General features: G+C 48.9%; 1 protein-coding gene across 4 annotated transcripts in view; it reads right to left on the minus strand.

The window, feature by feature from the left end:
- The window catches only part of Lrrc8d (leucine rich repeat containing 8 VRAC subunit D), a 113,149-nt gene extending 91,986 nt beyond the window's left edge, over positions 1-21,163 (minus strand). Inside the window, exon 1 of one of the 4 annotated variants that reach the window (XM_052198205.1) lies at positions 21,075-21,163. The gene's annotated coding sequence lies outside the window, so the exon portion shown is untranslated. Of the gene's footprint in view, positions 1-5,995; positions 6,073-20,240; positions 20,510-21,074 lie in introns of those variants that run through there. The other 3 variants (XM_052198208.1, XM_052198206.1, XM_052198207.1) reach the window with 3 other exon arrangements.
- Positions 21,164-23,779: the final 2,616 nt, after the last annotated feature.

Below are 23,779 nucleotides of genomic sequence, written 5' to 3' on the forward strand. Positions count from 1 at the left end.
CAAGCAGCATCTAAGCATAATCTTATCTAATCATTTAGACAAGGTCTGGGTTGAAACGTGGTGGGCAGAATTGTAATAGACTATTCTGTGCACCCTCTTATTCTTTAGCTAGTAGGTCAATATCTGTGTTTTTTGGGTGTAATACACAGGAAGGCTAAGAGATAAAAAAAAAAAACAAAAAAGTTAGACAGGGTATGGCGGTCCACCCCTGTAATCCTTGTGCTTGGAAGACAGAGACAGGATGATCAGGAGTTCATGATTAATTCTCTACTACAACTCTGAGTCTGAGGCCAGCGTGGGATGCATGAGAGTCTGTTTCGAAAACAGCAAGAAATCCAGCAGCAGCGACAAAAAAAGACGTCACAGAGGCTTGACTAAATCCCAATACCTTCAAACAAGTGAGGCCTCTTAAAAATGTTCCCAGCAGAGAACTTTCAGAGGACGCTGACTGTCTACCAACCGCTGAGCACGTGCAATGGGCAGTTTCCTTTGGGAAGCAGCTTCTATGCTGATACCTCAGCCTCCTTCTCTAGAGAACTGTTTTCATTTTCTCCGTGCACTCTTACTTGTAAAGTGATGTATCTGAAACCCAAGCAACTTAAAAGTACTTTGTCCTAACAGTTCTAACAGATTTCATGGTTATTACTAAGGCAGGAATACTCTTAAAATGACTTTCTTATAAAGCAGCCAGCGCCTGCACATGCTGTCAGCTCAGGGGGTGGAGACCAGGTCACACATCCTAGCACTGGAGGCAGTTTCAGAAACAGATACTTAGCAATCCCCAGTGGGGAAAAGCCTGACTTTGTGCACACACAAGTACCTGATGTAGTCAAACACACATAAGAGGCAGGAGTTAGAAAATGCAGAAACCATCAGGGAATAAGGCACACATGCTGCCTCGACAACAGCCACTCTTAATCACCTACTGTAACGAAAACTACAGGTCATATTTATCTGCGTGGTGCAGATAAATAGTTTGAGTTTTCATTCTGTTTCCTTTCAATGTAACAGCCATGTAAAGGGAGAGAAATAAAAATAAGTGTGTGTGCCCCGCCCCCTGCAAAATAAATCCAGAAATTACATTATACACTTTTGAAAGCTGATGATTAATGGTTTGTTCATTATTTTTTTCAAGACAGGGTGTATCCCTGACTGTCCTGGGACTCTCTCTGTAAACCAGGCTGGCCTTGAACTTACAGAGAACTGCCTGCCTCTGCCTCCCAAGTGCCGAGATTAAAGAGTGCCTCTTCACCCAGCCTGATGGTCAATGTTTTAAACACTAACTCTGGCTCAAGAAAATGTCAATCATGACACATGTATTGACATAATTTCCGGCCTCCACCAGTCCCTACAGAATTATCTCGATAAACTGCCAGGAAACAGAGAAATCTAAGTTTTCCCCAGTCACTGCCAGCACATCCTACTGGCACCCTGGCTGACCACAGTAGCTATATTTTATTTTATCTCTGTTTTCTTGAGACAGCACCTCACTGTGTAACTCCAGCAGCCTGAAACTATGTAGACCAGGCTGTTGTTGGACTCATCCAACACTCAGAGATCCTCCTGCCTCTGCCTGCCTTTTTCCAGACAGTTAGACACTGGCCACAGTATCATTTTAACAAAGTACCAGCAGGACACCTGAGGGTGTGCCTTCCCCAGTTGAGGGGTCCAAAGTCATGGTTATAAGTACAGCTAAATCTTCAGAGCTTCTTCTCCATGGCAACAGTGTAACCACTGGTCGTCACACTACAGAGAGCAGCAGCACAACAGGAATCCGGAGTCTGATAAAAGTTACAGAATAAAAAACAACTACAAGAAAGTGCACAGACTGCAACAAACCAAACCAGGAAGAGCCACTGCGTCCCCCACCTGACAGCACTGCAGGTGTCCAGACTGCAGGACGGCCTGGCCTGAGGGAGCTGGACCAACCCAATGCACTTCACGCATCTAGATCTTAGTAAGGCAGCTGATACAGTGACCTGAGAAGCCAGGAGCCCTGATCGACTGCAACTTCGGTGGCCCCAAGAACCACAGAGCTACTAAGAGCCTAGAAGCAGACAGTGGATACATTACCAGCAAGAGGAAGAAAAGAGCCAGAAGGAACACCATTTATCTCTACTCAGAAGTAACAGAAATTGTTCACAATGGTACAATCAAATTTGCATATAACATTAATTTGGGAGGCGTGGGAAGGGCAAATGAGGGTGAACAAAGGGTTTAGTCAAAGTAACAGAGATGGCAGACAAGGTGCTACACTGTTGTGCTCCCTTTAATCTTCAAGGGAGGTCCTGAAGGCATCCCTGCGCAGTAACTACCTCTAGCCCCAAGATGGCAGGGACAGAGGGAATATGTTTGAAACTCTAGGACCAGAGGCTGATCACCATCAACTTAAAGTTCCATGACAAATGTCATCCTCTGAGTGAAAGAGTTGGTTACCAAAACCCAACGGGAAGAAGGACTCAGAAGCTGAATTCTGATGCTCGGATGAAAAGCCGGTGGCGCGTTTGTACTCTGGCTCCAGGACACACATGGCTGGGGCTGGAGGTCATGAGAATGGTCTGCTGATACGTGCTGGGACGAGGACAGCAGAGACGGGGAGAGGAGAACTAAAACTTGGACTAACCTTGTTTTTTTAAGCATAAATTATCATTTCTAATGTCTTTAATGCTAAAAAAAATAGCTTCTCCCTTGACAGAACTGTTTACCTTCACAGAAAAAAATTATACTTCAAAAGTCATCAGTCGAGGGGCTGGGGCCATTCCTCAGTTGGGTGCATGCGGCTGCTGCACCTGGTCCTCAAGAGAGAATAAACCAAGCAGGGTGGGCCTCATCTGTAAGATCTAAACCCTGGGAGTTAGACGTAAGGCGATAAAAAGTTCACCAACGCCCATGGCTACAAAAGAGGTTCAAGGCCAGACTGAGCTACAACCTTGCCTCAAAAGTTAGCAGCTGCTACAAAGTTTAAAAGAGAAAAGTGGGCCAGTCACAGAGACGCCTTTAGTGCCGACACTTAGGAGACTGAGGTAAGACCTCTGTGAGTCTAAGGCCAGTCTGATTCTGATCAGCCAGGGCTATACAGGGAGAGCCTGTCAAGGAAGAAAGACAGAAAAGAACAGAAAGCAAAAAAAAAAAAAAAGAAAGAAAGAAAAGAAAAGAAGGGAGGGAGGGTGGCCCTGTAATGGCCTCTGCTCAGTAGGTCACAGGAAATGTGCAACTGACCATCTCAGAGCTCCACAAAGACCAAAGAGTGGACTGAGAAATAAGAACGTGGGGAAAGCCTCGCCTACCCCAGGGGATACAGGCTCCAGCCATACCCTAGCGAGCTTGTTTGTGTAAGCAAGGCATGCTTCTAGAAAATAAAAGGCCTTAAAAGAAGGGACCCTGCGTAATTGAAACTTCCTGATACGTCAGTCACTCTCCAGACTCTCATCTGTGGTCTGGGCAGCTATTTTCAAAAGGGCAGATCTCGACAGAGACAGAAGGACAGAAGGACAACCTCTGGGCTGCAGTTACGACAATAACAGCAGCTAACTCCGAGCCAGGAACTACTGCATCCGTTTTACACAAATTATCCTCACCGCTAACCACACTCACATCTTCATCTTAAAAGGAAGTCATGTCACTTTGCCGTGACTTTATCAGCTGGTGACACAGTGGGACTAAAATGTAGGCAGGGCTCCAGAAGGCATATTATATTGTGTGATAGTCAAGGGAGTCATGCAGCCAACAGTAAGCCATCCATCTTCTATTCCCTTCTAATAAACAAAAGAGGAGAGGAGTTTTACACAATGGTCTGGAAAGCAGAGCACGTTGAGTTCTAGACAGGAGTGGAGAGACGCACGGACGACATCTGTCCAGTGACAAAGCTCTGACGTTACTACTTATTCACAGGGAACAGAAACCCACTGTGGGGCTGGAGGTGGTTCAAGGTGTGAGAACTACATCTCAGTTTCTCAACACACACACAAGCCAGTCAGTCACACATCTGTAATCCTGGGGCAAGGGTGGGGAGCAGGGGGTGGCAGACATGACAGCTAGATCTCTAGAATTTGCTGGCACAACCAGACTATTTGTGGGCAACAAATCACGGAGAATCCCTATCTATCTCAAAAGATAGGTGGAGCTCAATGGAGAGAAAGACCACGCCAACAGACTGCTGGCCTCATACCGGTGAGCACACGCTCACAGGCTCACATTCATATGCTCACACTCATGATTGTGTGCGCGTGCATGCACGCAAGGTCTGATGACTGGTCTCTTCCCATGGTTTGAAAATCTCCCATACAAACTGCAAATTGGCTGTAACCCAGACTCTTCTCCTAAATGTCCTAAAGCCCTCACCAGAGTGTACAGTCACACGCAGCCCCCCCCTCCTAAAACAGTTTCCCAGGCGTGACCCCAGATCTGCAGCCTCAGAGTGAGACAGCAGGGGAGTCTGTGGAAGCTGTGCATTTAGATAATTCCCAGCTCCCCTACAGAATGGCCCCCTAGCTGCTCAGGCCCTGCCGCAGAGTCACCACTGCTTCCTCTCCCACTGTAATGATGAAGGCTGGTGGGTACCAGAGTAAATTAGCTCCTCTCTCAAGAACCTTGGGTGGAGAGGGCGTGGTTTGGGCTAGTAGTCCCAGCACACAAGGGGCAGAAGCAGAAGCAGAAGCAGAAGCATCGGGACTTCAAGGCCAGCATGAGCTACAAGAGGCTCTGCCTCACAAAATGAGAAGAGCTGGTCACGTGACTCAGTCAGCTGGTGAAATGCTTGCCACACCAACGCCACAGAAGGACAGGGCTGCTTCCCAAACGCTGTCTTCTGAGCACAGACAGTGACTGGGATGTACCGTGCACGTAACCATCATCTCTGATACGTAATAAATTAATTATTTTATAACTAAAAGAACCTCGAATGGAAAGCCTTTCGGTCAGAAGTCCACGCTCCATGGCAAGACGTACTGCTGATCCTCCATTCCCACCCCACACTGCGTCTAACCCCCGTCTCCCACAGAACCAGGTTATAGTCTGCTCAAAGTCCCTCCCTCTCTCACCAGGTCTCTCTCTACCTGTCACCATCTCCTTTACCTGGTCAGCTCCAGACTTTGCAGTCAAAATCAGTCTCCTCCTTGGAGAAACCGCCCCAAAGTGCAGCTCATGGGAGAGCACAGCAGACGGCAGACTGCCGAGTGCGGAATCCTCCACAGCTGCTCTCATGCCGGCTGTCCCCCTGACGCAGGGCGAACAGACAGAATTACACACCGTGAGTGAATGGGCTTGAGTCAAGAGCTTCCCAGAGCTACAACCAGCTGACGTGTTACCTTGGATCGCTAAACCTCGGTTTTAGAATCTCTGGTATGGGACAGTAATGGCGGTGACCTTCACGACTGAGGGGAGAAATCTCAGAGAGTTTGGACACAATGCATTACGCGGTGACTGTGGCAGTCAGCGATAGGATCTCCACGTACTTCCTTTCCTGCTGAAGTGCATGGTAGACAGAGTGATACTCAAAAGGGTTATCTTTTCTCAAAATAAAAAGGAAGGGAAGGAGGAAGAGGGCTTTTAAAGTCATAAACAGGGACTTTTGAAAGCCCTTTCTCCTTACTCGGTTCTGTTCTGCTGTGAAGGGCATTTCATAATATTTCTATTGAGAATCCATCCTTTGCTTTCCTTCAAAAAAAAATAATCAATGTACCAAGTTTTAGGAACAAGCCCCTCCGTCTCCCCCCACTCCAGCTTGACTTTCCGCGATGATCTACAGTCACTGCCTGCAGCCAGGGTTGCTGCCCAGAGAATCGCCTGCTTCACCCTTAAAACAAATAGCACTTTGTGGGGAAACTGGAAGCCAGCCCAAGGAAGGAAGGGAGAGAAACCAAGAAAAAAAGAGTTGGGGCCAGACATGGAGTCAACGCCCACACTGCTCTCCACACTTACACAGGTAAGAAGCCATTGAAAGAAAACGAGTTCGGACCAGCACAGGCCTTACCCACCCACCCACCTCCCCACTCACTATGGAAAATGAATTCCAAGGCTCGAAAGGGCTGTGATGGGCAGCTCATTATCCAACACACGTGGCTTTTGTTGTAAATGAAACACTGTTGCATGTAGAAGCTCCTAACCCACAGTGAACCAGTTTCGCTGCAGAGATGGGCCCCTCCCCCACGCACAGGGGCGGAACCTCGGGTTTTGAGAAAGCCAAGGTCACACAGCAGGCTGTAGAAGAGACAGCAAGTTCAGAACTCCCATTCTTTAAGCCCCGACGTCTGTACCACAGCTCACAGTGATTGTGAGAGGTGATTTTAAAATATGCTTTGGAAGCTCACCAAACACACTCCTGCAAAGGACAGGTAAAACAAGGCAGGGTTTGTGCTCCTGAAAATAATTTGGTGCCAGGGATGAGGGTTGTCACAGCAACAGGCTCTGGGTACAGCCTTAGACTGGTCAGTCCACTGTCTGGGACATGGCTCCAGGAAGGCTGGAGTTGGGCTCTCTGTTCAGGATTTTCTTTGTTTCTAGTCAAACCCTGATGCTGATCTCAAAGACTGAAGTGATATGGAAAGTTAAAGAAATTTCTAGAACAGATTTGCAGGCAAAGCACGGTATCCCACACCTGGAATCCCAGCACTTGGGAGGCAGACATAGCAGAATCACTGTGCAAGGGCGGCCAAGCCTGAGCAGAATGAGATCTGTTTGGGGGGGGGGGGGGAAGCCATGTGGAACAAACCAAGCAAGCCAAGTAGGTCCTGATGCTAAGTAGCCAGCCTGCTTGGGTTCAAACCACCTGCCTTCCACTTAACTATAATCCAAACTATGTGACCTTGAGTTACTTGGCTGTCCTTTGTGACTGGGAGGAGCAGGGACTGACCTTGGTTTCCTTTGCTACAAAACAGGGCTGCCATGCAGAATAAAAGAGCTAAGGCACGTAATGAAGCGCTCCCGCCATGGCCGGCACCAGGGGAGCTGCAGAAGCATTTCCTCTGGGTGCTTCCAGATAGGCACGGGGGTGCGTTCTCTTCACACAACTTCGCTTTATTAGGAGCTTAAGGAAGGCATCTTGAGGGGGTGGGGAGAGCCTGGCAGTGGTGGTGCACGTCTTTGATCCCAACATTTCTTGGGAGGCAGAGCCAGGCAGGTCTCTGTGAGTTCAAGGCCAGTCAAGGCTGTTACAGAGAAACTCTCTCAAAAAACAAACACACCATCTTGTATAGCTTTTTAGTCCACATGTCCCAAACCACTGCCAAGACACTTCCTGCGTTTGAAGAACGTACCCATTCTCCTGATAGCACCGACTTGTTCCATGAGAGAGACAAAAATACCCGTGCCAAATCCTTACTGTGGCTAAGCATTTGCAGAGGGTCTTTTAAATGCAGCCATTCTAAAACCTTCAAAACATCGGAAACTTAAAGCTTGACAGGCTAGAGCTATCCCCCACAACACTCCCAAGCCCCAGAAACAGGGTGTGTTAGCAGCACACACCCGAAACAGTATCGCTTGGCAGAAAGATCCCACATTTCCAAGTTCAAGGTTAGGGCTGAAGAGGGCTCTTCAGGCAGACCCAGGTTCAAGTCCTAGCACCCATTTGGCTGCTCACAACCCTCTGCGGTTCCAGTTCCAAGGGATGCGAAGCCTTCTTGTCCTCTTCTGACCTCAGAGGGCAGCAGACATGCATGTGGTATGCAGACATACAGGCAAGCAAAACACTGACACACATAAAATTAAAAACCGTTTACAACAGTTAAAAAACAACACAAAACAACCCTCAAGATCAGCCTCAATTTGGGGGCCAGACGGACTTACATGAGACTGTCTCAAGAAGAAAGGTCATTTAACGTTATCCTACTCAGGGAGGATTGGTTCAGTTCACACTGTGATGTCACTGCTAAAGTTTAGGAATACAACGTGCAGATGAGCACGAAGGGTCTCTTCCTGGAAACAAAGTGAAGTTCCAGTAACTCCCACTAGCCGCTGGGGGGCGGGGGTTGGGGGACTGAGATTTAGAAGACCAAAGCGTATCCTGACAAATTCCTGCAGTAGGATTCTGAACTTGGCTAGTGCAGAGATCCCCCGAAATACTCCCCCACCTCGTCGGGTCCAGAGGATGTACACATAATTCAACCGAATTAGGATGCCCCGAGCAGATAAAACGTCGACCAGAGGTGCACCATGCTAGTGACAGCACAGATCTGAGGATGTATCTTGCACAGAAGCACCCACGGGGCAGGATGGACTGGACCGGTCTCCCTCTAGTTCATACCTACTGTCTTGGGATATTCCCCTGGGCCGGCTACACTTTCAGGCCAGCAAAAGAATGCATACCCAGATGTAAAGACAGAAAACACCACATTCCAAGTTATGTTTTACTGTGTATGCCTGTGGGGGGGGGGGAGGGTATAACAGAAGTATGGTACCAAGTTTTGACTAGATTTTTGTGAGTCATGTGTGCTGGAGAGAACCTATAATCGCAGCCCTCTGTGGGCAAGAGGTCTGATCCACTTCAAGGCCATTCTGACCTACACAGGGAGGCCCAGGCTAGCCAGGCCTACAAAGTGACACCCTGCCTTAGAAAACTAAAGAATACTGTCCTGTGCTCCTATTCCAATCCTGCATTTCGGATTATCTGGCTGGAAAGGGCAGGCTATCTACTACTACTAAGGGCTGAAACGCCTAGGCTCTCCCAGCCCACAATGCTATTTTTGTTTAGTCTGCAGGAAGTTCTTATTTGAAATGTTGAATTAGCTAACCTTTTAAAATCAGATTTTACAAAAGAATCCAGATTTTGACTTCCAGTTAAAAAAAAAAAAAAAACAAAAACCTCAGATTTTGGCGCACATTCTGACGGGGCAAACAGCTGTAAATAGACTCTCTTAGAGAGGGGCCTCTTCTGCCTCTGCTCAGCCCTCCCTCCAGATTATGCTGGCCCAGAGCTCTAACTCCCACAAAGCACCTCTGGAGATGTTGCCTTAGAGGACGCCATGGTATTCGCCTGCCTGAAACACCTCGTGTTCCAACCTCACACACAGACCAGTGTCTCTTTCTTTTTCATGCAAAAAAATTACAAAAAAAAAAAATGTAATTATGAGGCTCCTATTTGGCACAGAATCTACCCGGTCCAAAAAATATCATAAGGAATATAATTTAGAACTAAGCAAAAGAAAAGTGTTTTGTAACATAAAAACCTTATTAAGGAATTAACTAAAAGGGCGAGAGGAGGGGCTATGTGGATCAGCGTAAGCCTGGGTCAACCTGACTCAGATCTTGGGAGCCCACGGTGAAGGGAAGAACTGACTGACTCCACAATGCTGTCTTCGGACCTCCACAGACACACACACACACACACACACAGAGAGAGACAGAGAGAGAGAGACAGAGACAGAGAGAGAGAGCATTTAAAAAAATAACAAGCCGGGTAGTGGTGGTATAAGCCTTTAATTCCAGCACTTGGGAGGCAGAGGCAGGAGGATTTGTGAGTTTGAGGCCAGCCAGGTCTACAGAGTGAGTTCCAGGACAGCCAGGGCTACACAGAGAAACCCTGTCTTGAAAAACCATAAATAAATAAACAAACAAACACAAACAAACAAACAAAAGCAAACAGAACCTTGACATGGGGTGTACGCCTTTAATCCCAGCACTCAGGAGGCAGAGGCAGGCAAATCTCTGTGAGTTTAGGAAAGCCTGATCTATACAGAGAAACCCTGACTCGAAAAACAAAACAAAGAACTGAGAAAAAGCTGTGTGTGTGTGTGTGTGTGTGTGTGTGTATAAAAAGGGGACATTTTCTGTCAGTCACACGCCATCCACCTCATCACAGACTAAATGGTAGTCTGAAGACTAGGAACGGTGAAGTAGGAAAGTAAGCTGTAGAAATTCAACCCACTGAAACCATGCTTGAACACATGTGTAAATAACCTGAGCGTGCTGATGCTGGTTTACAACCTCAGCAACTGAGCTGAGCGGCAGACACAGGAGGATCAGGGTTCAAGGCCAGCCTCAGAATAAGTAAATACTTTTTAAAGGAAGAAAAAGAACATGAATAACACCACAAATCTGAGAGGCCGGAAATGGCTTGGGGTAAAAGCCTGCGGCACAGACCTGTTGGTCTGAGCTGGATTCCTGAAACCACATCAAAGTGGAAACAGAAAACTGGTGTTCTCTGACACCCCCCCCACCCCACACACACACACACACTCCACCAGCACACAGGCCCATGCACAATAAATAAAACAAAACTGCACAACCACATCACAATAGCATCCAAACAACAAAGGCATAAACCATATAAATGAAACAGACCCCAAGTATGATACGGGTATATGGAGATATACTTTTCATGGGTTTTTTTTGTTTTTGTTTTTGTTTTTTTTACTTTGGGCATGTGGTAAATCATGTTTTAATACAGCTGTCTGTTGTAGCATTTATTCAGCAAAGACGTGCCCTGCTGGCAAACAGCAGCATTGCTTTGTAATATAGTTCTTACCGTGGTTACTATGGGGTTTGGTCTAATTATGAGGAGCATAGCATGCCCCATGTGTCCCAGGGTGCAAGCATGAGGTCGGATCCTGGATCCCGGCTCACACAGGAGCCAGGTGTGGCTGACACAGAGAGGGAGGAGCACAAGACAGGTGATCCCTGGGGGCCAGCCAGCCTAGCCAATCTGTAAACTCTTATCTCAAGGCATGAAGTGGCAGATGAAGAACATAAGAGACAGTGACCTCTACACACACACCACACACATATACACACCGCATACACAAGCATGCACACACATGCAAACACACGTGTATACACAGACCACACACACACCATACACATGCACAGACACACCACATATCCACACCACACATCCACACCACACACACATATACCACATACGCTCAAGCATACTCCATACACAAGCATACACACACATGCAAACACAGATGCATACACACACCACACACATGCAGACATACCATATACACAAAACGCACATACCACACCCACTCACATGTACACAACATACACAAGCACACACACACAAACACACATGTATATACAGACCACACCCATCTCTCTCTCTCTCACACACACACACACACACAAACCACAAATACCACATATGCACAAATGCCCCACATACCATATGGGAGCACACACCACATACATGCATACACACACATTAACACACACACAAACACACACAAAATTACCCTCTAAATTCTAGGATAAATACTTGCCCTGTGAAAGTGACCTGGGATGACAAGGGTGACCCAGCAGAGCCACACCATCAGAGGGAAAGCAGGAACTACACACAGCCCGACCACCCCTTAACTCAGTCTCCCTTTCACAGACACATCATGGGGCTTATGAGGTGATTACAGAGGAGACGTGAGAACGAAGCTTACAGGCAGGATGCATGCGAACAGGCTGTGAAACACATGAGCCTGGTTTCAATCCCTGTCCCCCAGCATGGGGGGGGGGGTGTGACATGAAAACCACATGTGAAAAAGCAAACGCCCTCCCCATCCTCACCACCACACCTGTCATGGGGGAGTGAGCCTGCTGCTAACTTAAGGGTGGTCGAAGAATTAAACAAGAACAAAGACATTTCAGAGTACATATGTAGATGATTAACCAAGGCCACAAAAATAGTACTTGTTATTATTAAGAACTGTGGGGACTGGAAATATATCTTAGTCAAGGAGTTCTTGCCCGGCACACATGGAGCCCTGGGTTCAGTTCCTGTCACAACAAACCTTCAGGCTTTCAATCTGTTGTCCAATTACTTCCTGGTCTACTAAATGGGGGAAAACTAACATCTGATGATAAACTGACTTCTAACACATTGACTGGTTGGGCACATACGTGTCACAGCACATATGGAGGTCAGAGAATACCTGACCTCCATGTGTGGAGGTCAGAAGAGTCAGTTCTCATCTTCCACCATGTAGACCAGCCAAGCTGAACAGCAGCAGGTCCTTTACTGCTGGGCCGTGTCACCAGCGCTAAACGAAGACTCTCAGCGCAAACGTGGAGACAGTTTCCTCGAGAACTTTGTCTACCAACTCTTAAAATTCTGTTGCAGAGTCAGTGAGGAGAGTGCTGCCTGGCGGCAGAATTTCTTGTTGTCACTGGGACTGACCCGAGGGGCAAGAGCTTCAGCACTGAGCTGTATCCCACAACTGCTGACAGCCTGCGCATACTCCACCCGACCACTCTGTGCTGTCCCCACATCGAGAGGAGCAGGTTTTCAACAGCCAACAGCCTCTGGAGAGAAGAGCAACGCCATCCTTTCTTCTCTTGACCCTACAGAGCTCACAGCAGCATTCCTGCCTGAGGACGCTCAGGTGAAGCAGTGAGTGCGTCTCTGTGTAGTGTGGAGTGCAGACTTCTCCAGACTGTGGTGGTCTGAGTGAGAACGGCCCCCACAGGCTTAGTCACCAGGCAGTGCAACTGTCTGAAAGGATTAGAGGGTGCAGCCTTGCTGGAGCCCAAGGCAGGCCCAGTTCCTCCTCCTCCTCCTCCTCCTCCTCCTCCTCCTCCTCCTCCTCCTCCTCCTCCTCCTCCTCCTCTTCCTTCCTCCCTCCCTCCCTCTCTCTCTCTAACTACAGATCAGGATATAGCTCTCAGCTACACCTCCAGCACCATGTCTGCCTGCACACCACCCAGTCTCCCCACTATGAGGATAAGGGACTTAAGCCTCTGAAACTACAAGCAAGCTCCAATTAAATGCTTTCTTTTGTGAAAGACCTTGGTCATGGTGTCTCTTCACAGCAACAGGATCAGACTAAGGCACTATTACCAGCAAACACTGTCTTTCCTGAAAGACTTAATAGAAACCACCAGCATTTTGTGAGAATAGCAGCTGTCAGAGAAGGCTGTAGACATCTTGGAAACTAATTCTCAGACCTTTGGTTTCATATGCCAGTATAATTTCAGAAGACCATCCTGACACTGCCAGATTAAAACCTGACCAAGGCTTGGGTATGGTGGAGAGACTGAGGCAGGAGGATCTTGGGTTAGAGGCCAGCCTGTACTAATGTACACAGTAAGACCTTGGCCAAAAGAAGAAATCAAGGAAGTGATGACTCTCAGGTAGTCGAATGCTTCCTGAGTTTGATCTCCAGCACCGAATTAAAAGTGTTATAATGCCAATACTTGGAAAAACAGAAATGTGAACGTGACAGGTTCAAGGCCCCCCCTGGCTACGTGCTGACTTGGGGGCCAGCAGAGGCTGCACGACACACTCGAAATAAGGTAGATAGGTGGATGGATGGATGTATAGACGGATAGACAGACACATAGATAAGGGGGTAGCTATGCAACATCAAGAATCAAATCCTGATCATCCTTTCACACAAGAAACAATAGTAACAATACGACTGGCAGGAAAAACAACCGGAGAAACAGAAAGAGCACTTAAAATCAAAGCCCTCTTGGAACTGAATACACTTAGCAGTAAAATTAAAAGGAAAAGCTTGTTGCATCCTGTCTAGTCTTGGCTTCCCAAGGGTTGGGCCAACTACAGCCTCACTATGGAGATTAAAATCTGTGGAGAAGGGACCACGGGAGCCATCCTGCCCAGGGCTCCTATGTCATAGCAGCACCAAGAGCCACACTAGGGCCATATGCTGTCCTGGTCCTCACGATGCAAGGAACCTAATGCTGCCTCCAAGTCCCTCCTAACCGTACAGCTCACCAGCCACACCCTACAGTGTCCTCAGCCCACTGATGCCCACCATGGCTGCACATCAGAGCTACTTGGAGGCAAGGAAGGCTTTCATCTGAATGACCTCCATAAAATAACATCAAAACTAAAAACAAACAACTCCACCTCCAGAGATTCTGACTCACCAGACGTGGTGAAGGATGTGGACGGGTCTCTGGTATGTGTGCATGTCTGTGTCCTGTGTGTGCACATGCATGTGTAGGCTACAAGTCAACATACATGTCACTCCCTAAACACCTTGTTTTTTCAAAACTTTATATTATTATTGGGGCATGCACACATGTGCGCGTGCATATGTGTTTGTGTGTGAAATGTGTGGGGGGTTGTACACAGACATAGGAATCAGAGAGTGACTTTGTCTACTAGGTTATCTTTTTCTACAGTGCATGTTGTGGGACCCATGCTGGTCACTAGGCATGCCCACCAAGTTCCTTTTCCCACTAAGCCACCTCACCAGCCCCATCTTGGTTTTGCTGTTTTTCTTGTGCTGGGACCTGGCGTATGCCAACAAGGTTAGGTCCGCTGGCCAGGAATCCACCTATACCTCCCCAGAAAGCAAGTTCCGAGCTCACACTACCACAGCTGGCTCTGGGATCAAACTCAGGTCCTCATAGAAATGTCATTTCTTCTTTTTTGGGGGGTGGGGGTTGGTTTTGTCAAGACAAGATTTTTCTGTATAGGCCTGGTTGTCCTGGAACTCAGAAATTCACCTGCCTCTGCCTCTCAAGTGCTGGGATTAAAGGCGTGTGCCACCACTGCCCAGAGAACCCTGATTTCTTAACGTTTGGTCTGAATTAATTCATGTCTGTCTTACAGATTTGAAGGTAAACTCCCTGTCTTCATTCTTTCAGGCCCTCACACGCATGGCACAAGACAAAGACAAAATCTTGAGACACAAATAGCAATGGCCCTGTCTCCTCTCCACTGACAAACTTACTGTAATCACATGACTGCTCCTTCCTGAATCCTCACTACCGGGCGTTGACAACGCCCCTCAAGCTGTGCCAGAAGCCTGTCTCCATGGGGCTTCCGCTCCACCAAGACCTCTGAGTCTTTCTGGGAATCACACCTTTGTGTTTCCTGAGGCAGAGTGACCATGACCCAAAAGGAAGAATTTCATAGGAATGAAATTCAAACTATGACATTTTTTGGCCTTGGTGGTACACACCAGTAATTCTAGCCCTTGGAAGATGGAGGCAGGAGGATGACCAGAATTTGAGGCCAGATCGTACTTTGCAACTGTCTCAAAATATATAAATATATATAAAGACTGTTGTGTTTTCCCCAAATCTCTTTTCTGAAAGCAGCATTTCTGCCCCCTTGCATGGAAGGGCAGGGCAGTGCCCTGCAATTCTTCCCACAGCTCCCTCATGGCCACCCCCTCGAAAAACAAACCAGCAAAACACTGCCCTGTGGCAGCGCCCAGTTCTCCTTAGAAGCTCCATCTATGTGCAGCCCTGTAGCTCACCTACAAGCCTTCCCATGACTAACACAGCCTGTGTGGTTTCCCCAGAGCAAATCCCTCCTAGTTAGAGATTTTACAATCCAGGAGAGCTTCGCGTCACCTGTGAAGCTAGACATCCCACTGCACACGCCTTCTTTTGGTTCAATTATATAAATAAGACCCGAGGGACCTCAATTGTTTACACACCTCGGTGCAGAGGAGAAATCTTTCTTCTGAGCCTTTGTCTTCTTTAAGAAAGACTCTGGGGCCTAAGACTACGAATGCAAGCTTCATTAAACCACCTTCCCTGGCTGGGCATCAGCATCCGTTAACATCCAAAGGTTGGCCCATTCTGGTTTTATTCCTTCCTTTTTCCAGTTATCCAGAAAACTGGCTCTAGGGTCTCAAACACGCTAAACAAGCCCTGAGCTACCCCAAGCTACAGCCCCAGCAATGTCGGACAGTATCAAAGGGGTTTCAATATCCTACGCCGTATGTTCACAAAATAGTGCTTCTTATAGAATTATCCCTGATCCCCAGAAGTTGTACAGAGGTTTCCCCTGTGGACCAGAACAGAATCGAGATGCAAGGAATTATACTATTTGGATAGATGTGACCACAGGGAGGGACAGAACACAATGAACACGCATAACAAAGAAGCTACATATATGGGCATCAGATCTGGAATTTTGCGCCTTCGATACTATGGGATGGCTACCACACAATTTAGGGGCTGGGGATTTAGTTTGGCTGGTAGAGTGCCTGTCTGGCACGTGCAAAGCCCTGGGTTAAGTCCCCAGCACAGCACACATCAGCCATGGTGGTGCATGCCTGTAATGCACTAGGAAAAGTGGAAGCCAGGAGATCAGGTGTTGAAGGTCATCCTGGAGCTAGAAAATGAATTGGGATTTGAGACAGACCAGCCTGAAATATATGAATCTGTCTCTATCAATCAGTCAGTCAATATTGCTGGGTAGATCCAAAATATCTGAAGGACCTGGCACTAAATCCCCAGGTTTTCTGACCTGTTTTCCTTTAAAGCCATGAAGCCCCCCCTCACACACAGAATCGCAGTGCCTCTGAAAGCTCAGCGGCAGGACAGACATTCGGTTCCAAACCCCAGTTGTCTCTTCTCCCATGACGTAAAGCTGTCTGCAGTGTTCTAGGTGAAGAGGAAAACGAGACAGAGCTTGAGAGGGAACCAAGTCCACACCGTCAACCTCCTCACAGGCTCAAAAGCCAACTTCGATCTGGCAAGCTTCCAACCCATGAAAAACATCAGCAGCTCTCCTCCATATGTCCACGCAGAATGGCAGGAATCCCAGAGGACAAAGTCGGCCTCTTGGAGGCCTGTGACAGACAGCAGCAAAATGGCAATGCAAGGTGCGCATGCTGAGAAAGTCCAAAGCCAGCCGGGTGGACAACGGACTCCCATACACCCCACACCAAAGGGTTAATCAACCTCTAAACCCCCTCTACCCCTAGCACACTCTGATCTCAAAAACCGGGAGTACCCCAATTCTGTGAGTCTCACTACAACCAGATAAATGGCAACTGGCATTTTGGGATTTCCACTGAGGCCTATTTCTTTTCCCTGTCAGGATACAAGATGGAACCAAAATTCAAGAAGGTTGGTGAGGTAACAACAGAAAGCTTAACTCGACTTCCCAAGAAGAAAAGAAAAATGCTGTCCCATGCACACAAACACACAGCAGTTCCCGAAACCACTCCTGCAGCTCCGATTACCTATAGCCCGGAGTCTGCAGTAGGTGCTGCTTATCAGAAAGGCAGTTGGGAGGTGAAGCAAGGACAGAAGTCTACATGGAGTAGGTCTCCTGAGCAGCCTGCTGGTCTCCGATCTCAATCACCACACTGAACCCAGGCTCTTCCAGAGCAGGCTGACAACATACATGAAGGGTTAGTGTCCCCTGCAAGACTGACTGGAACTGGAGACTTCACTGTGAAATTTAATCAGGGGAAAGGAGACCTCACCCTGGGAACAGGAACCACTCCAGAAACTCCTACGAAACCATGGGAGGGAGCTGCTTTTAGATCCAAGAATAACCAAACGGTCCAAAGACAGCGATCCTCTTCAGAAGGGGAGCTCCCTGTAGGATATTTAAATTAGCTACTTACCAGCCAGGTGGTACACTGCTTTAATCCAAGTACTTGGGAGGCAGAGGCAGGAGGATTTCTGAGTTCAAGGCCAGCCTAGTCTACAAAGTGAGTTCCAGGATAGCCAGGGCTACACAGAGAAACCCTGTCTTGAAAAAACAAAAACAAAACAAAACAAAAAAAAGTTTTTTAAATTAGCTACTTACCAAGTGTGAGAATTTGCCAAAGGAATCAGACTGAGGCTCTCTAAACCAGCTGTCTGGTGACACCCCACTGACCTCAGCGCTACCCTGCACACAAGATCATCTATTAATCACTCTCAGAACGATCTGTGTCCTGATCAGCATTTGCTCAGACCCCTGTCATTTCAGGCCTAAGCAGACCTGCTCTCCTAGACTGGCTTCCGGCCTTCCTGGTGTTTTTCTTCACAAGTCTCGAACCACCGCCCTCCACTCAGAGGCGTAATTTCACGTCTGGGAAGGCGACCCCAACACGCCTGCTCACTGCAGAGAGCAGACGCTGTCAACACTGGCACTACTTGTGAGTGTGTGCCTGTGCGTGCATAGGAATCACATACTCTATCCCTCTCCACTCTGAGATTAGGGTCTCTGGTAGAGCCTGGACTCACCATCTCAATCTGGCTGGGCTGTGCACCCAGGAATCCCCCAGTCTCTCCTTCTCCAAACCTGGGGCTATAAACATGTGCCACTCCCAGCTCTTCCCAAGGTGCCTGCCAGAGATCTGAACTTGCTTCCTTGTACCTGTGTACCCAGAGTTTAACCCACTAATTTTCCCCCAGCCCTGGGTTTGGCCCTCCTGACATTATAGACAAGTTCATTCCTTGGCCTAGAAGCACTGTCCTATGTATTGAATACCTGTCTTCTGTTTTATATTAGTTACTTAGGGGGAAGGGTATGTATCAAACAAGAATTAGTCTCAAATTCCACCCTGTGTGTGGGTTCCAGGTACTAAACACTGTTGATGCTGAGTGATCTCCAGGGCCCGAAGGCTGTTTAAATGGCATTTCTAACCACCAGAAAGAAGCCAGTGGCACCTGCCCACAGGCAATGATAAGCACACATTCTCCACATATTGCCAACTGCCAAATGAGGTAGAATGGTAGAACCTTGGGTTAAGGCAAACAATTAACAACACTCGAGACTCTGCTAACTAGTTAATAGGTTAGTGTTTCCTGCTCCAGCTAGGCTTCTCAAAGCTTCCACTAAAGTGTGTGTGCCCCTTGATCCCCTCCTTTAAGGCAACCCCACCCCTAACTACTGTCAAAAGTCTACTGGGATCCCCGCCTCTGCCAGACACACACTGGACCATTGGACTCCTGCGTGTTTCTCTGCCCTTGCAGCACAGAGATCGCAGCCCCCTTAAGTTCACGCGGCATCCACTCTGGTCGCTGCGCATTGCCACTACTATCCAGGGTCTTAGGTCAAACACAGCAGCTCCAGCAGCATGAGAAATCCCTTCCAATGACCATGTCAGCAACATACGTGTCTGTGTAAGGTGGGCCATGTCTGCAATCCCAGCACACAGGGAGCTATACAGAGGATAGCCGAGAGCTCCGGGCCAACCTGTGTGAGACCTCCCGCCATGGCAAAGAACATACAGGACCATAAATACAAAGATGCGTCCAAACCTTAACCTCCTTATGGTCTGCGCCAATTTATCTACAACTTGCCCACAATATCAGGAAAAGTCCAATTTCCAAAACAGAGTGTGCTCACAAAACAGTTAAACTATTTAGACAACCCAAACACATCAAACTGTTCTAAAAATTAAAGAAAAAGTTTAAATTTTTAAGAAAAAAGAAGGGGGGTTGAAAAGCTCAGAAATCTCTATAAAATATACGATTTAACTTCGGTGGAGGGGAAAGGCCACATGTTGACTGAGTGTTTTCAATGCTGTAGGCAAAGAAAGCTGTGGCGTGGCTCAATACTTGGTTGCATCAGAAGCACTCCGCCCTCCCCCAGTGTGGAGTGCGGGAGGGGACCGTGGGTCACCTGAGGACAGCTCACACTCTGACCTCTTAATCTATTAGGTTTCAATCAACAAAGTTTACACACCTTCAATAAAAACTAGAGGAACCTAAGGTAATATAGTATGTTCCTGTGGCCAGAGCTGGGAACGCTCCACCACTGTGGAATCCCGTCCAGCACTGTTGACTGACTTCCTCGGTTTTTTCTGGAGGGCTCCCTAAATAATCAGGGGCAGTCAGCACTCTCAGGCTCTCTACCTTATTTTAATCTTCAATTCTTTTTCATGTCCAGCCATGGGATTTTAACTCCAGTTGGTGTCAGGTCAGCTCTTCCCCTGACCTAGCTGATAATATATATGCTGTGTTCATGAGCTGTAAAAAACAGATGGTGTCTGAAGGCCTCACAGACAGAGCGATTTCCCCCGACCCCAGGTCTGCATGACCCCTACAAGGCCCCAGAAACTTTAGGGAGGGAAGCCTGAATCATGCTCTCCCCGGCTGGCTTTTAAGTAAACAGCCCTCACCCTTACTGAGACCAGACTCCATGCTCTGCCGCCGGGACTCCTTCCACACTCCAGCGCGGAGCGAGTGTATTAGGTGCCCAATGAACGCTGCCTGGGTGGGATTTTATTATTTAAATGACCAAGTAAAGTTTCTGGAAATCAGTGCTTCACTTCTTATCTCTTCCAAAAAACCATGTCTTCACAGCGGTCTTGCCCAATACAAAAAAATTAAAGATAAAAGAAAACTTTCAAAGTCAAGGAGAAGGAAATCGTGGGAGGAAACACAAACCAGACAGGAGCCCCAAAGTCTCAAGTTGGGGCTCCGGTTCCGCAAGGACGCCCGTATTGGTCTCATCTCTTCACCTTCTTCCTTCTGCTCCCATTTCTTTACCCTGCTTTTTCTGTTCTGCAATCCTACCTTCCCACTTTCTGCCACACACACACCCCAGCTGCGTGGGAACCGCGAGACCTTATACCCCAACCCTCTCCAGAGGGACCTACCTCTCCTCCCCTCGACCCGAAGCAGTTCTCCTTCACTGCGGATGGCTTAAAAAAAATCAAAGAACAACAACAAAAAAAATCTCATTTCCTCATCTGTTAGGGATACCCCACATAAAGGGGGACAGAAAGAGAAAGTCCCCCATCGACTCTCCAGTAACTGGAGGTGACAGTCCTCTGGGAAGGCACCCCAGTTCTCCTTTTTCAAGCCCCTAAACCAGAATCAAGCAGAAGTCCCGTTCCCAAGAGCCCACGCTTCCAAACAAGCTAGAAGCGGATTATACCGGTACCCAACCCGGAGATGGCCCGCGGCGCGCAGGGTGCACCTGCGGCCCCAGTGCCCTCCCCCCGGGCGCGGAGGGCGGGGCACAGGGCTCCCCTCCCTTCCCCGCCCCAACCCGCGAGCACCCCGCGCGGCCCACCCGGAGCGGGACGGAGGCGGATGGCGAAGCTTTTCAGCAGAAGTTCAAGGGCTCCTCTCGCCGGCTCCGGGCCAACCAGGCCAGACACCAGACACCCACCTCCGGGAGGACTCGGAGCCGCCGCGATAGGCAATCTCCGCCCCTGCGATCGCGCGCACGGAGGCCGAGGCGGGAGCGCGGCAGCCGGCACCCGGCCCGCGCAGGGCCCAAAGCGAAACAATGTCCCGGCACGGGGTGGGGGTCTTGGGCGCGTTCCCCGCCCCGGTATCCCGAAGCCCTCCAGAGTTCCCGATCGCGGCCCCGGGGACAGCCCGTGCTCCCCCGCGGCGCCGCGCGCAGAGAGGCCGGACGCCTGAGCGCCCCGGGGCCGCTCCACCTGCGCCCTCCCGGCCAGGGTGGACCGACGCGCACCCACCTTCGCGGGCAGCCCGGGCCGCGCGTGCCGGAGCTTAGGCGGAGGCGGGAGGCGGCGGCATCACCTGCGGCGGGCGGCGGCTGCACCGGGACGCGCCCCGGAGGCGCGCGGCGCCCTGGACCCTGAGTCCGCGGCCCCGCCCGCGGCTGCCACCTCGAAGCGCGGCGGAGGAGCCGGGGCACCCCGGGCGGCGGCAGCGGCGGCGACGGGAGCAGCAGCACATGACTCTGTAACGAGGGGAATTAGACAAAGCGTAACATGGACTCCGGGCCCGTGCAGGCGCCGCAGCTCTGGGACCAACCGCAGCCTGCGAGCGCCGCGACTGGCCGGGTTGCAGCCAATGGGGCGGGCCCGGGCCTCCATGTGATTGCCTGCGCTGTGCCCGCGCGCCCCGCCGCGCCTGCCTAGGGGGTCCGTCGGGCTGGCCCGAGGGGCTGGGTGACGGGGAGGTGGCTTGGATCCTGGACTGGTTGCTTGAAGCTCAGCAGGTGCACTGGGCGGAGAAGAATGGCCGCCTAACGTCGCTGGAGGCGCAGGGCTTATCTCCTCCCAGCGCACCTGGGCAGGGCTTGGTGCCAAGCTGTCTGTTCCCCTGTTAGCAACCGGGCTGGGCCAGGAGGCTTCGTCTGTGCTTCAGTTTCAGGAGACCGTTCTGACCACCAGAAGCTGATCGTTGAGATTAGGAGAAAGGATGCGGAGTGGGCATTTAAAAGTCGTCCAGTGCCTTCCAACAGGTAGAAAGATTTAGGGCACGTGAAACTAACTGAATGTCTGCGGGAACAGCTACCTCTGCCATCAAAGCCTTATCTCGCTGGTTTTGTTTTCAGCTGAAGCAGGACTTCCCAGTCCCAATTCTTTAAGCCAAAAAAGGTCGTGCTACGAAACAGGCACTTGGGAAGTTGTTGTAAAAGTTTCTCAACTTGATAGCTTTCCCGTGTGTTTTTTGTTGCCGTGCTGGTGAAGTTTTGTTAGTGTTTGTTTTTTCTCTGTGGAGAGACGGGCCAGAACACCAAGTCAGGCAGGGTAATTATTTTGGTTCAGTCAAAGCAAACGGTTCCTCCCCATACTTCAGTTTATCCTTTCATCCAAAACCCCGTGCTTCTGGGAAGCCATCCCCAGAAAGATGCCCTCAAGATTCATTTATCATCCAACGCTCTTACGGAGCCAGCACCACACAAGGAAGGCCAGGGTTCTACAGAGAGGCAAAAGGAAGAATGTTTTTCATTGGTTCCCAGATGGTGACAGAGGCCCCTAAAAGGTGGAAGTAGGTCGCCCAGACAAGGAGGCCAGCCTTGAGGGCCAACACCCTCCCGCTGAGCAGCCCGGACAGTTTAAGATGGACTCTCTGCCTTCTGTTTCCTTCCAGGACCCTCCCGGAGTGCAGCCTCTCCAATTCCCCACACCCTGCCAAGGAGGAAGTGTGTGGGCAGCCAGTGTGTGGCAGGTGATCTAATTACAGTCCTGGGTTTGCTGATCCAGGAGGTTAGAGGCTCTCATGCTCCTGACAGCTAGTGATGAGATGCCTGGATGAAAAATGTCCTGCTGTTAAAATCAGTTTAGAAAATTTTCTCCCTGGCTGGAGAGATGGCTCAGTGCTTAAGAGCATTGAGTGCTCTTATGAAGGTCCTGAGTTCAAATCCCAGCAACCACATGGTGGCTCACAATCACCTGTTAAGGGACCTAACGCCCTCCTCTTCAGACAGGTACAGTGTACTTAGATATAATAAATAAATCTTTAGGCTGGAGCAAGCAGGGTTGACCAGAGCAAGCAGAGGTCCTGAATTCAAATTCCCAGCAACCATATGATGGTTCACAACCATCAGTACAGTACACTACAGTGTGTGTGTGTGTGTGTGTGTGTATGTATGTATATGTATGTATGTATATATGTGTGTATATACTATATATTTATATATACATTAATTAAATATGCATATATATACACATTAAGGAAAAGTTTCTCCCCTTACAGAACAGCCACTTGCTTTTCCTGTCTTCTCTTTTCTTCAAGCTGATTCTAGAGTTGGGTTTTTTTAATGGCTTTATTATTGATATAAATTAAAAGCTAAGCCGGGCGGTGGTGGCGCACGCCTGTAATTCCAGCACTCTGGGAGGCAGAGGCAGGCGGATTTCTGAGTTCGAGGCCAGCCTGGTCTACAGAGTGAGTTCCAGGACAGCCAGGGCTATACAGAGAAACCCTGTCTCGAAAAACAAAAAAAAAAAAAAAAAAAACAAACAAACAAAAAAAAACCAAAACAAATCCAAATTAAAAGCTAGGTAGGCATGGGGGCTCAACTCAGGCCTATTATAATCTCAGCAGGAGAATGGAGTCAGGAGAAGGATCAAGATTACCCTTGGCTGCATACCCAGTTTGAGGTTACAAGCATAGGTTATGTGAGGTCCTATCTCAAAAAAACCACTCTCACCCAATTGCCCCCCCCCCAAAAAAAACTGATATAAACTGAGAAAGCAAAGAACTGACGTTCAGGCAGCCAGTCTATGTACACACCACAGAAAGAAAGAACACACTGTCACACGCTGAATGTGAGATCAAATTTGACAAATTCTTCTGAAATACAATTTGGAAATTTGTGTTTTTGATTTTGAGAGCAGGTCCCCGTAGGCCAGGCTGACCTTGAACTCACGGTGTATCTGGGACTCCTGACTTCACCTCCAGCTCTTGCTGAAGATGCAGGAAAGTGAGT

The sequence above is a fragment of the Apodemus sylvaticus genome, chromosome 11 (genome assembly GCF_947179515.1).
Source record: "Apodemus sylvaticus chromosome 11, mApoSyl1.1, whole genome shotgun sequence".
Taxonomy (NCBI): domain Eukaryota; kingdom Metazoa; phylum Chordata; class Mammalia; order Rodentia; family Muridae; genus Apodemus; species Apodemus sylvaticus.